The sequence below is a fragment of the Manis pentadactyla genome, chromosome 12, assembly GCF_030020395.1.
Source record: "Manis pentadactyla isolate mManPen7 chromosome 12, mManPen7.hap1, whole genome shotgun sequence".
NCBI lineage: Eukaryota > Metazoa > Chordata > Mammalia > Pholidota > Manidae > Manis > Manis pentadactyla.
This window is the reverse complement of record NC_080030.1, coordinates 93,364,730-93,378,778: the sequence shown is the minus strand read 5'-3', so window position 1 is coordinate 93,378,778 and position 14,049 is coordinate 93,364,730. Positions and strand designations below refer to the sequence as shown.

Here is a 14,049-nt window from a genome sequence, read left to right as displayed (position 1 = left end):
TCCTCCGCCTCCGCCTCCACCTCCTCCTCCTCCACCTCCACCTCCTCCGCCTCCTCCTCCTCCGCCTCCTCCTCCTCCGCCTCCTCCACCTCCTCCTCCTCCGCCTCCTCCTCCTCCTCCGCCTCCGCCTCCGCCTCCTCTGCCTCCGCCTCCTCCTCCGCCTCCGCCTCCTCCTCCTCCTCCGCCTCCGCCTCCACCTCCTCCTCCTCCTCCTCCTCCTCCGCCTCCTCCTCCTCCTCCGCCTCCTCTTCCTCTTCCTCCTCCTCCTCTACCTCCGCCTCTGCCTCCTCCTCCTCCTCCTCCTCCTCCGCCTCCTCCTCCTCCGCCTCCTCCTCCTCCTCCTCCTCCTCCTCCTCCGCCTCCTCCTCCTCATCCTCCTCCTCCTCCTCCTCCTCCTCCTGCTCCTCCGCCTCCGCCTCCTACTCCGCCTCCTCCTCCTCCTCGGCCTCCTCTTCCTCCTCCAAATACTCTGCCGCCTTCTCCTCCTCCTCCTTCTTCTCTCTTCCTCCAGATCCTCCTCTTCCTCGTCCTCTTCTGGATCTTCCTCCACCTCCTCTTCTTCCTCCTGCTTCTCCTCCTTCTCTGGATACTGCGCCTCCGCCTCCTCCTCCAGATCCTGCACCTTCTTCACCTCCTCCTCTTCCTCCTTCTCCTACGGATCTTTGTCCTGCTCCTCCAGGTCCTCCTCCTCGTCTTCCTCCACCTCCTCCTCCTCCGGATCCTCCTCTTCCTCCTTCTCCTCCGGATCTTCGTGCTGCTCCTCCAGTTCCTCCTCCTCGTCTTCCTCCACCTCCTCCTCCTCCGGATCCTCCACCTCCTCCTTCTCCTCCTCCTGGGAAAGGAAATTTGAGACGTGAAGAGGAGGAGACGTAGTGTGTGTGCCTGGCTGTAGAGCAGCCAGTGACTGTAAAGACGAAACGCCTTTCTCCCAACCTGCCCTTTTCCTGGACTTAACGTCATTTCACCAGATCCAGAGGGGGACTCGGCCCAGGGCCTGGAATGCCCTTCCTCCTGGAGCTACTGTAGTTCTGTCCGTGTGACTAAGTTTTCTGCAGTGGGACATGTTCCCCAACCAGGCATAGGCATGAAGTCCTTCTCTGTGCCCTGCCGTGTTCTTCCCTTTTCTAGCTATCTGGGATATTGATAACCTGGGGTCTATTTGAAAGCTGAGTGTTAATGATAAAAAGTTTCTATCAGCAGGGAGACTTGCCCTATTTCTTCACATACACTAATTATTACATAAGAAGTAGATACATTCTTTCGTGTATTAGTTACTAAGGCCTCTTCTACTCCAACTAATGAATCTACTCTGTTAGTGATATGAGTTTTGAGAAGCAAATAATTGGACCTGGTACATATTGAGGAAGCCACTATATTAGAAACTAGTCTGTGTCTTCCCTTGGCTGATGTATAAGCCAAGGGAAGACACAGAGTCACCTCACAGTCACCACAACTATTTCAGTTTCCCGTTTTTCCAGAAAGAGCCAAACATTCTCAATTCAACTATCATGCTTAAATGGTATTTGTGTGTGTGTGTGTGTGTGTGTGTGTGTGTGTGTATCCTGCTGGTTTTTTTCTTTCATAAAGGAGCATCACATTTACACGTCTATAATGTGAGACAATGAAAGAAAGGTCTCAATGTCGGAGGCAATCTAAGAAATCAATTCATTTTCTGTATGACTTTACACTCTCATCCCTGCACCTCCAATTTTATGCACTCAAATTTTTTCCTAATTTTTGATTTACCTCTTTGAGCCACACTTTCTTCATTAACCGGAAAAAGTATTGGAAAACGTGTAACATTGTAAAAAATGAAATAAAGGGAAATACAGAATATAAGAAAAATTATACTACTCAATCACTACATCTGTGATACAGTAACCCAGAGCGACATGATGTAGGGAACACAGGTCCTGAGCCACAGAGACAAGGACCTAGTCACAGGAACCTTCTCTTGACCCAGAGATTATCTGATCCCTTGGAAAAACCAGTGCACCCACACCTTTTCTTCCCTCCCACCTTCCTGCCCTTTCTCTCCCATAAGTAGGAATCTTTGCTCCTTTTCTCTTTAGAAGACAGTTTCTAGTTCCCCAGTGCTCAGAGAATATCACTGACACACATCTCTTGACATCCTGGCCACTTTTGGGGAACATACGGTTTCAAGATGTTTCCTTTTTCGTTTGTGCTTCATGGCTCAGGTGCCTTCCTCCCTGGAACTCTGCTGCCAGAGGTTCAAGTGATGACAGCCAAGAAGCAGGCCAGTATATTCAAGAACAGCAGACAACTGAATTGGCTGTCTCCTCACTCACTCTCTGACTGACTGGCCTGGGCCGTGCTTAAGTACAGTACACCAGTAGGGCCATTATGACGTAAGTCAGACAGGGTTCCATCGCGTTCTGACACGTGCATCGGAGCAGACCACTGATGAGGGGGGGGATCCCTTTTACCCAATACAAACTCTACCGTCAACTTGAATTTTTATCTTGCACTTCATATCAAAACTTGAGAACCAATAATGTGGATTAAACAAAAGACAATTACTGTATGTATCTAGGGTAACCACATTACTAAATCTCCCCCAGGGTGAGGATAAGGCATTCCCTGACAGAAATAGGCTTAGACCCATGCCTGCCCTATAGAACATGGTTAAGTGTCCTATCTTAGCAGTACCATATAACTATGTACACATGTAAGTTATATGTGAGGTGTATGTGTATATTGGGTTTGCAAACACCTTGTGATTCCATACAGCCCCAACATTTATTGAATTTTCCCCACTGTAGGGGACAGGCATTTCAACAACCCATTGTCTCTTGCAACTCTTTCCCCCGTCACTTCCCCAGAGCCTTCAGGGAAAGAGGAAGCCACTGGCTTTACATCCCATGGCCCTCATTATGAATCCTGTGCTTGTCGAGCATGAACGCTTCATTCCCTGGCATCTGTTCTAGGCCCCAGTCTCCTGGAAATGAAAGGGCTGTGCACAGGGTTTGAACTCCAGTTAGCTCCATTCTACTTCCAACTTCCCACTGACTGCCTCCTCCCTGAGGGGCAGTATGTATTTGCTGCTCTAGAGCCAGGCCATGATCCAGCCAGCTTCAGCCTTCTTTACCTCCAGTAGGTTCTGCCTCACGCTGTTCCCCCCACATGGGCTCCGCCTCTTGGCAGCCGCTAAACGGTAGGCACATTTCCCAAGATATTCTCAGCCTTGTCAGCTTTCGGAAAAACCCAAACCCAAAATTAGATCTTTTACACATACCAAGTTGGTAAAAATTAGATCAACCTATACAAATGATAGTAAGGATATGGGTAAAAAAGAGAACCTTTATGACATAAAATGAAGTATTGACCTATGTAGCTGTTCTGGAGAACAATTAGCCTACATTGTATGAAATTAATGCGTATATCACCTATGAGCCATGATACGGAGTGGTATAAGAGGGCAGATGTTTCCTATCAGCACCTCGTGCTCTTCAGTTTCTTTGATTATTCCCTTTCCCAGAATGAGGTTCATTTTCTATAGATGTGCAGAAGCATCACATGGTGAAATAGCATAGGTTTTGTAGTCAGATAGCTTTGGGTACGATTCCTGTCCCTGCCTCTTAGGATGTGTGAAATTGAGTAAATTACTTCATTTCACTGAACTCTCGTTTCCCTTATTTGGCAGTACTCTTAGAGGACTGACATGGAATAATGTAGGGTGTGTTTAAGACATGTTTAAGTGTCAGCACGAAGATCTTGCACAAGCCCACTCTGCGTGCAAGTTAACACAACTGCATAAGATCACAACCTCCTTATTTCTCTTCTAACAACCTTGGGATATCAAAACCGCCTCTTTACTTCCAGCTCTGACACAGGCTCAATCCTTATCTTTGATATATTCTGGCCTTTTTATTTTTCTATCTTTTCTCCTTTAGTAGGCTAAGTTCTCACTTAAGCTACTTTCCTTGGCATTTTGCGTCCTTGTGCTTTTTCCCAGCATTTCTTTCTCCCTTCTCTCTACACCAGAGGCCAGCAATTTCTTTTTTCTGTAAGAGGCCAAATAGCAAATAGGTTAGGCATTGTGGGTCGTATGGTCTCTGTTGCAACTATTCAACTCTGCCATTATTATGGGAAAGCAGCCATAAATAATATCTAAACGAATGAGTGTGGCTGTGTTTCAAAGTTCATATATAAAATGTTACATATAAAAATAGGCAACAGGACAGATTAATCTTGTAGGCTCTAGTTTGCTGACCCTTGATTTATGCTATTAAATCCCAGCCAGTTTTATTTCCTTTGTAGATTCTGAAGAGCAACATTATTACCTATGACAACTGACCTCTTAGAATATGGAAGATTCCAGCCCCTCTGTATCTGTAGATAGCAATCCTAGATGTTAGACAAGAACTTTTCTTACTCAAATTGTTTACCAAACTTAATAAAAATACAACAAACCAGGTAACCCACAAGGCCTGCTCCCTTCTCTCTTTTCAGGACCAGTGTGCTGAGTATTGGGGGAAAAAAATGCAAAATTGGAAACTCAGCTGTACTCGGGAGAGAGATCCTGTACATGATGCTGACGGAAAAACATGTAAGAATAAGTGCCTCATGTGTCAACAGATACTATAAGTACCTCTTTCAACTGGCAAGTCTAAAAGATAGCTACACGGTACTCCTGAATGAACGGCTATTTCTCATCTGCTTGTGGCTCCCTCCATGAATATTATTCTTTTTGTTAATTCCCAAATATTGTCTCTTTCTCTTACATCCCCTAAGTTAAAATGAACCCTAGCAAGGACAGTTAATAAGTGGTTGATTCCTACTCTATTGTCTATCATATTGCTGTGACCTGTAAGTGCTAGATAGTAGATAATTGCTCTTTATGCCTTGAACAAATCCTAGGGAGAGTTGAAGATGATCATTTGGAATAGTTGACCAGAATAGTTTTAGAGGGTTGCTTTTGTCAACTGTATGGGACACATTTATTGTATAATCTGGGGTGTGTTCCTTCAATTCATTTTCCCTTGGTGAATGGTGTTCAATTGGAGTGCTTTATGATCCAACTCAACCACTCTTGATTTGCGTTACTGGGACAAGTAACAACCACTGTTGGTGTCATCTGTATATAGAGGTAGTTTCCTAGGTGACCTTGATGAGTACTCACAGTTCTAAAATTTGATGCATATATCACAATGCTATTAATGGTGGCATTTAATTCACGTGCATTGAGTAAGCATTTAATGCTTCTCCACAAACACGCACACACTCATCACCTCTCTCCTTGTAAAAACCTACAATCTAGTAGTAGTATAGCTCATGTGAGAAAATCTAACCAATCCAAGTGCTGCATTTTACACATGTGAGAAACTGAAGTTTTTTTTTCAGTTCAAGGTCTCATGAAGGAGTGAACTTCCGAGCGAACCTAGAATCCAGTTATGAATGCTAGCCTGGTATTCATTCACGTTATAAAAAATTCTTTAATAGAAGTAAGATAGCACAGTAGGGCAGTGCTAGGCTTTTAACATCACATGGCTATGTCAGCTCCATGTTTTTGGACAGGTTTTTTCACTTCCCTAGACTTCAGTCTCCTCATTTTTATAATGAGGGTAGGGGCAACAATAATCGTGTTAGCCACATTTTGTTTCTCTTGAAACAGAGCATGGAGCCGGTAGCTTCAGAGGAGGGGCTGGGCCCACTGCCTCCTTCCAGTGTGGAGCACATCAGTATCCACTCAGGAACCCCTTCAGTTGAGCCCTTCCAAATGTGCCCCCGTGCAGCCATGCCATGAGGGCCCTGACACCAGACACCCTGACTCACACACTCCAGCCTTCAGTAAGCTAGCCCAAACTACCAGGCGCACACAGTCTACCTAGGGACCTTCCTTACCCAAGGCCGATCCTTCAAGACTGGGAGACGTAGCTCTTTCTCCTAACTGATAGAGTCAAGCACAGAAAGTCAAACGAAATGAGGAGACAGAGGGATATACTTAAACAAAACAACATGACAAAACTAAGGAAAAGAACCAAATGAAACAAGAGTTAAGCAATCTATCAGACAAAGGTTCAAGTTAATGATTATGAAGAAACTCACCAGACTTGAGAGAAGAGTGGAGGAACTCAGTGACAACCTCTACAGAGAGAGAGAAAATCGAAAACAAACCAATCAGAGATGAAGAATGCAACAAGCACAATAAAAAAATGACAAATACATGAGCGGGAATCAGCAGCAGACTGGAGGGTCCCGAAGAGCAGGTCAGCACCTTGGAAGGCAGTGATAGGAAGTACTCAAGCTGAACAGAAATAAGAAAGAAAAAAAGGAAATGAGGATAAGTGAAGAGAGCTTTGGGACAATATCGAACATCTAAACATTTGCATTATAAGAGTCCCATAAGAAAAGAGTAAAAGGAGTAGAAAACTTATTGGAAGAAATAATAGCTGAAAACTTCCCTAAACCAGAGAAAGAAACAGACATCCAGGTGTAGGTAGCAGAGAGAGCCCTAATCAAGCTAAACACAGGTAGGCCCACACCAGGACACATCATGATTGAAGTATCAAAGATCAGAAAATATGAGAAAATCTTAAAAACAGCAAAAGAAAAGCAACAGGTTACATACAGGTGAAACCCCATAAGACAATTAGCTGATTTCTCAGCAGAAACTCTAGGAGAGTGGCACGATATATTCAAAGTTCTGAAAGAGAAAAAAAACCTACAACCAAGAATACTCCACCCAGCAAGGTTATCATTCAGGATGGAAGGGGAGATAAAGAGCTTCACAGATCAAAATAACTTTAAGAGTTCACCACCACTGAACTGTCCTTACAAGAAATGTTAAAGGGTCTTCTTTAAGAGGAAAACAAGACCCTAACTAGAAGCAAGGAAAATCTGAAAATGAAAATTTCACAGGTAAAAACAAATGTGTATCAGTGATAGTAGATCAGTCCCTTAAAACCTAGTCTGAAGGTCAAGACCAAAGTAATGTAATCAATTACATTTTAAAAGTTAGTTAAGGGAGTCACTAAATAAAAAAGTGTAAAAGAAGGAGGAGGGGGAGTAAAAAATGTATTGTAATAATACATTGGAACTTAAGTAACCATCAACTTACCATTGATTGCTATGTGTGTAGGATATCCTCTAAGAACCCCATTGTAACCACAAGCCAGAAACCTATAATGGATACACAGAAAATGGAAAAACAAATTTAAATGTAACACTTAAGAAAGTCACAATACACAAGGGGAGAGCAAGAGAAAAAGAGGGTAAGAGAGGAACAGGACGAACAACCATAAAACATTTGACAAAATGGCAATAACTACATACCTATCAATAAGTACTCTAAATGTAAATGACTAAATGCCCCAATCAAAATACATACGGTGACCGAGTGGATAAAAAACAAGACCCATCTGTTTGCTGCCAAAAGAGATTAACTTTAAATCTAAATACTGAAACTGAAGGGATGGAAAAAGATATTCCATGAAAATAGGAAAAAGAAAAAAGCTGCAGTAGCTATACTTCTGTCAGACAAGATAGACTTTAAAACAAGGGCTGCAACAAGAGACAAAGAAGCTACATGACATAGTGATTAAGGGCACAATCCAGCAGGAAGCTGTAACAATTATAACTGTTTATGCACCCAACAGTGGAGCTCCTAAGTATATGAAGCAAATATTAACAGACATAAAAGGAGAGATTGACAGTAAAATAATAATAGTATAGGACTTTAATGCCCCACTTATATAATGTGGATAGGTCATTCAGACAGAAAACCAATAACTAAACAGTGGATTTGAGTGACAGATGACATGCAACTGTATTCAAATATATTAAGAATGTTACATACAAAAACAGTAGAATATACATTCTTTTCAAGAGCACATGGACAAAAATGTACAATTAAAAAAAAACAGAAACAGACTCGTAAACAAAGAGAATGGACATTCGGTTACCGTAGGAGTAAGGGGATGGCTGAAACAGGCGGAGGGAATAAAGCGGTACAAACCTCAAACCATAGAATAATTCAGTCATAGCCTTGGAAGTACAGCATAGGGAATAAAGCTCCTAATATTGTAAAATTTTTATGTGGTGACCAATGGTAACTACACTTATCATGGTTAGCATTTAATAATGTATATAATTGATAAATAACTAAGTCATTTATCTGAAACCAATATAATATAATATTATATATAAGCTGTATGTCAATAAAAAATGTTGAAAAAGAAGAATTTAGCAAGCTCAAGAAACAGAAAGGATTGCCGTAGAGGAAGTGGGGACAGGGATGAGGGTGAAACAGGTGAAGGGGATAAAGAGGTACAAACTGCTGGTTATAGAAATTAAATAAATCATGGGGAGAGTCAGTATGGTCATACCTTTGTGTGGTGACAGATGGTAACTACACCTATCACGGTGAGCATTTTATAGTGCATATAATTGTTGAATCGTTGCATTGTATACCTGAAACTAACATATATTTATTGTATGTCAACTGTATTTCAATAAAAAAAGAGAAACAAAGGAGGTCATTGTGTCTCAAGATTATTGCATGGGAATTTCAGGAAATGAGTTTGGAAAGATCATATAAGTCTTTTTAGGCCAAGAGAAGAACTTTGAATTTTATTCTTTGTGTGATCAGAGGCCACTGGAGGTTTTTGAGCATAGCCATGACTGTAACTAGAATACCAGCAATCTGAATCATTACGGATACCTTCTTTTCCCAAAGGTACTTGATTAAAAATCCATGACTTTATATTTCTTTGAATCTTCAGGATATATTTTACCACCACTTACCTATTTCTTACATGTGCAAAGGGAGCTCCCTAAAAAGAATATTTATATTTCATATATATATATACGCATAACACACACACACATGCATATATAAATATTCATGTTACATACAGTCTTACACATGCTTGTTTTGGTACCAAGTGAAATATGATCCTAAGATACTTTCTAGATCACCTGCCCTTGAGGAAGGTGATCTAAAAAGTATCTTAGGATCATATTTTGTTTTCCTTTTTAAATCTCTTCCCTTTCTGATAAAGGATTTGTGTCAGTGCTCCTAAGCTTCCATGTGCAGTAAGAATCACCTGTGAGGTTTTATAAAATTCAGATTCACTGACCATCCTGACAGTTTAATTGACATCATCTAGATTGGAACTCAGTAATCTGATTTTTAACAAGGAGTCCAGGTGATTCTGGTGCAGTTGACCCAAGATCCGAATACTGCAAATTGTATACAAAATATTTCTCTTCCAAAGTTTCACTTGGTACCAAAACAAGCATGCGTATGAGTGTATGTAACATGAATATATACATATGCATGTGTGTGTGTGTATTATATGTATATATATGAAATACGAATATTCTTTTTAGGGAGCTCCCTTTGCACGTGTAAGAAATAGGTAAGGTGTGGTAAAATATATCCTGAAGATTCAAAGAAATATAAAGTCATGGGATTTCAATCAAAATTGGGCTCCATACTTTAAGAAATAATATAATGGGTTGACCTACAAATGAAGGAACTAGAATGGTGAGTTCCTTGTATGTATGGAAGTACAGCATAGGGAATAAAGCTCCTGATATCGTAAAATGTTTGTGTGGTGACCAATGGTAACTACACTTAGCAGGGTGAGGGGTAAGTGTTCCGCTGGAGTTCCAAAACCACAGCTTCTGATGGAAAGTGAGAGAGCTGTGGGAAGCTGGACCTGGAGACCCAAAACTTGCCTTCAAATGTCTGAAGCCTTAATGCCTGGAGGTCATGGATTCAGCAGGCTTGTTCTGTGTTGGCCTGAAAGTGTGAAATAAGACAAAAGGATGGACGTTATAGGGAGATAAATTTGGACACAAATAAAGGAGACTCTGAAATTGCTTGAGTTGATTTCCTTAGAGTATCTACCTGTGATGAGGGATCTTCTTAATAATAACTGAGCTGCCTGTCCATCTTGGGGCTATGCAGAGCGATTCTCTGTGAAGGAAGTGGCTTATTGCCCACACCCTCCGAAGCTCCTTCTGAACCTGAGTATATGTAAACAAGATGACTATTGGCTCTTTTCTCTTCTAGGCAAAGAGAAGCAAAGGAAAAATATAAGCATCCCGGCAACAGATCAAATGGGACTGAAGCAACTCAGGAAAGGTGAGTCATTACCTTAATTTGGCAAGAATGGTCTTCCTGTAAGTCAACACTGATCTATCAAATATATGGAAAGAGGTGTCAGTGTTGCTAACCCGTGATCTTGCCCTTAGTAGGTGGGAAGCCATCACTCACGTGAATATCACTGGTAACTTGCTCAGTATAGAAATTTAAAGCCAAATGGAAAGCTTCCACTCTAACACTTTACAAAGCACTTTAAAAAATAGTAGTTTGTTTAAGTCTCTGAGCCTGCTCGAATACTTTTTCTGACCTTATATTATAGATGGGGAAAATGAGATTCAGCTGCTACAACAAATCACTACCAAAAGTGGGGTTAAAACAGCACAAACTTATTACCATATGTCGCTGGGTTCAGAAGTCCTGAATGGATCTGTGTTGAGACCAAGATGTCAGTAGGGCTGTATTCTTTGGTGGAGGCTCTGGAGGAGGGTCTTCTTGGCCTTTTTCTAACTGCTAGATGCTGCCTGTAATCCTTGGCTTGTGGCTGTCTTTAAAGTCAGCTTGGGGAGATGGAATCGTTTTTATGCTGCATCGTTCTGACACTTATTTTCTTGCCTCCCTCTTTCACTCATAAGAACCATTGTAATTACTTTGGGTCTCCCTAGATGACTTAGGACAATCTCTCCATTTTAGAGTCAGCTGATTAGCCATCTTAATTCCATCTTCAACCTCAATTCCTCCTTGCCATATAAGGCAACATATTTACAGTTTCCAGGAATTTGAATGTGGACGTCTTTGTGGGTCATTAAACTGCCTCCAAAGCAAGGTTAAGTGGTTGCCTCACTTGAGTCAAAATCTTCAGATGTTTAAGCCAAATCAAGTAACTCTGTGAAAACAGCCATTTCCTATATAACCTTGCCTTCTTTTCAGGATATATGTGATGAGTTTAGAAGCCAAATGAAAAATGGACGACTTATCTGCACCTGAGAAAGTGACTCTGTCCATGGCCCAGACTGTAGGACATATGGCAATAAGTGCACTATGTGTAAGGAACAGCTGTGAGTAGTTTCCAAAAATGGCCCTTGAATTGTGAGTCTTAAAGTAGTAATAATCATTTCTCATCAGTTTGAGAAAACAACACGTTTTTAAAGCAGATCTAGTAACTGATGAGTGTCTGTTCCCTTTGGTAGCATTGTTTCTTTACACTTTTTTCTTCAAGGGAAAGAGAAGCAGCCGAAAGAAAAGAGAAAGACAAGGAGAACACGGGAAGCACAGGAGAGAAGAACAACGAAAAGCAGGTTTTGACGGGTGCGTGTTTGACAGGTGATACTTAGATCTGGACGGCTGGTCATAAAGTTAATTCATTCAACAGATACTTACGGAGTCTGTTCCAGTCATTGTGGACACAGCGGTAAACAAGAGAGGCCCGGCCTGATGTGATAGAGGCAGCACGCTCTTCAGCGTCCCGAGAGGGACCCTCCTTCAGTCCCCACGTGTCCGTGCGCCCCGTGACGACGGTCAAATTGTCGTTGCTCCGAAGTGAATTTCTTTTCTGAAGTGTTAAAACATATCATCAAGCAATTAGATACCAAAATTAAAAAAAAGAATGTATCAAAAACTTAACCTAGATGATAAGTTCTTGAGTTGGCATTCCATTGCCGCCTTGTGTTCATTTTGGGGCTTTAAAAATAATGTCCAATGCTTTACAACACTAATAGATAGAATATGACGCAGCATAATCTTTTCTAATCCATCCCTGGACTCCAATTAAAAAAGTCAATTAGAAAAATTTCCCCAGAAAGGTCTTCCCATAATAAGCCACCTTTTCATTAGGTCCATACTGACCAAAATAGATAAAAAATTAATAATAATTATCATTAAAAGGAAATGAATCTGATAAACATTTTGGTAGGTGAACAGCTTTGAGAAAAAACTTTATTGTACAACTCCAAATGATCTCTCCAGGCTAATCTGGATCAAATTTTTTCACTTAAAAAAATCTGTTTTTAGAAATTTCAAACAAAAAAAATACTCCCTATATATGAGTAAGTAAGTCCTTCTTATTTTTCAGGGAACAAAAAGGCAGCTCTATCTTCTTACAAATGTATAGGAATTTTATTCTCTGCCAGGTAAAAGCAAAGAAGACAAGAAGGATAGCCTGGTTGTTAGCAGATTTCTGATCACAATCCAGCATTGACGTTAATTGCTTAATCTCTCTGAGACTTATGTTTTCCCATTTGCAAAAGGGGATAATGAGTGTTTATCTTAGAGGTTTTTAAAAATAACAACCAAAGGAAATCCATTAGAGACACAACACAGTGACTGTTAAAAGACAAACTTGATAAAGAAACTTTTTTTAATTTTCATTCTTGAGGAACAAAGCTGAAAGTGTGTTGACATGTTTGTGTCAGCTAAAAGAGCATCTTTTAGTTCATTCCAGAGCTTTTTATGTGTGGAACAATGATCAAAAATGTAGGGAGTCGGATTTGGTGCTCAGCTTAGTGAACATCGTCTAAACATTGTGCAGACTGCCTTAGATGGTAGTAAAATTCTATGGGGGCAAGACAATTATTTGCCTGGGATTCTATGCAGAGGATTCCCACTTCCTAAGCAGATATTGAATTAGGGTGCCTTTAAAACGTATTCATCTCTAAGATGCAATTTTCCCTAGGTTTTTATTTTCCCCTCAAGTGTCTGAGTTTGTATCTAACCAAGCAATTTTATATTCAGTTGTAACGATCAGATTATCATAGTAACATCTTTTTTTTTTTTACTCCTACCTGCAGGATCAGTGCCATGAATTCCGGGACATGGTGAGAAACTGAAAGCTGGTGTGCACTGCAGACTATGATCCTGTTCGAGGTCCATATGACAAGATGCACCCCAACAAGTGTGCCACGTGTCAGAGCATGTTGTACGTGAAGAGGTTTATGGCTTCGTTTGATATGTTGTGCCTGTTTGCAAAGAAACACGTCCTCTTAATCGAAAACTTACACACTTGACATCACACATTAAAAATAGAACAATTGCTCTTCACTTTAGAAGTTGGCAGTGACTTTCCAAAGCAGTTTCAAAAGAAATTTTTATTTTGATGATGAAAAACAATGATGGTTGCAGCATCTGGGAAAGAGATCGCAAGCTATTGTACAGTGATAGAATCAGGCCATTCAAAGGGGAAGCTTATGAACTAAGGAGCATGGGACAGGCCAGTTCACTTCACAGTGTCTTAGTTCCTCCTGTATATAAAGGACATGATAGCTATACAGGACAGTTTTCGTAGGGATGCAAGGAGATAGCATTTTAAAAAATGTTTCCAAGCCTTCACGTCCTGTAACTATATAGAAAACAATCAATACTGGAGAGGTTAGTTATAATTTAATAAGAAAAATAAAAAGAAATGAAGCAACTCTCTATACAACAGCCGTAAGTTTGATCAAGGAAAAAAGAAATCGGTCTTACAGGTTCATACAATTTTGGATGACAGTATAGTCACTGAATTTACGAAAGTTGATAGCATTGCCAGGAAAGTATTAATGAAAATTCCAACAGTGAGTACTCATTAGTATAAAGAGCATTTTAGATAATTTTTGGATATGAGAAAATTGTGTTAGATTTCCTGATGTTTGGAATTGGAGAAATACTTGGTTAAACAAATTCAATAGTAACCCTAGAAAAAAATTCCCTATGCTTTTTTTATTCTGCAGTGAGCGAGAAGTTAACGAAAGAAAAAAGAATGAAGAAACATCAAGTGCCAAGCCCTCAAACTATGCAAAGGTTATTTCTTAGAAGCTACGAAGATAACTGTTTTACTGCTCATCCTCAGAATCTTGAATGCTACTCCAGTTTTAGGATAATAAAGATGCTAATCTTTTGCTTCAAAGAAAATTCATTTTGCCAATATTGTCACTTTGGGATACAATAAGATTTTTTTTTCTGGATTTGACTCTAATTGTGTTTCTCAGTTTTGTAGAGAATTC

General features: G+C 40.6%; 1 long non-coding RNA gene across 3 annotated transcripts; it reads left to right on the top strand.

Annotated features, from left to right (window-relative positions):
- Positions 1 to 3,346: 3,346 nt before the first annotated feature.
- LOC130679871 (uncharacterized) lies at positions 3,347 to 13,957 on the top strand. Of its 3 annotated transcripts, XR_008992855.1 has the most exons (5): positions 3,347 to 4,570; positions 10,043 to 10,114; positions 11,003 to 11,370; positions 12,859 to 12,986; positions 13,777 to 13,957. It is a non-coding gene; the product is annotated as an uncharacterized LOC130679871 (long non-coding RNA). The 3 variants fall into 3 exon arrangements; XR_008992856.1 differs by lacking the exons at positions 3,347 to 4,570; positions 10,043 to 10,114 and having other exon boundaries at positions 11,319 to 11,380; XR_008992857.1 differs by lacking the exons at positions 3,347 to 4,570; positions 10,043 to 10,114 and having other exon boundaries at positions 11,359 to 11,395.
- Positions 13,958 to 14,049: the final 92 nt, after the last annotated feature.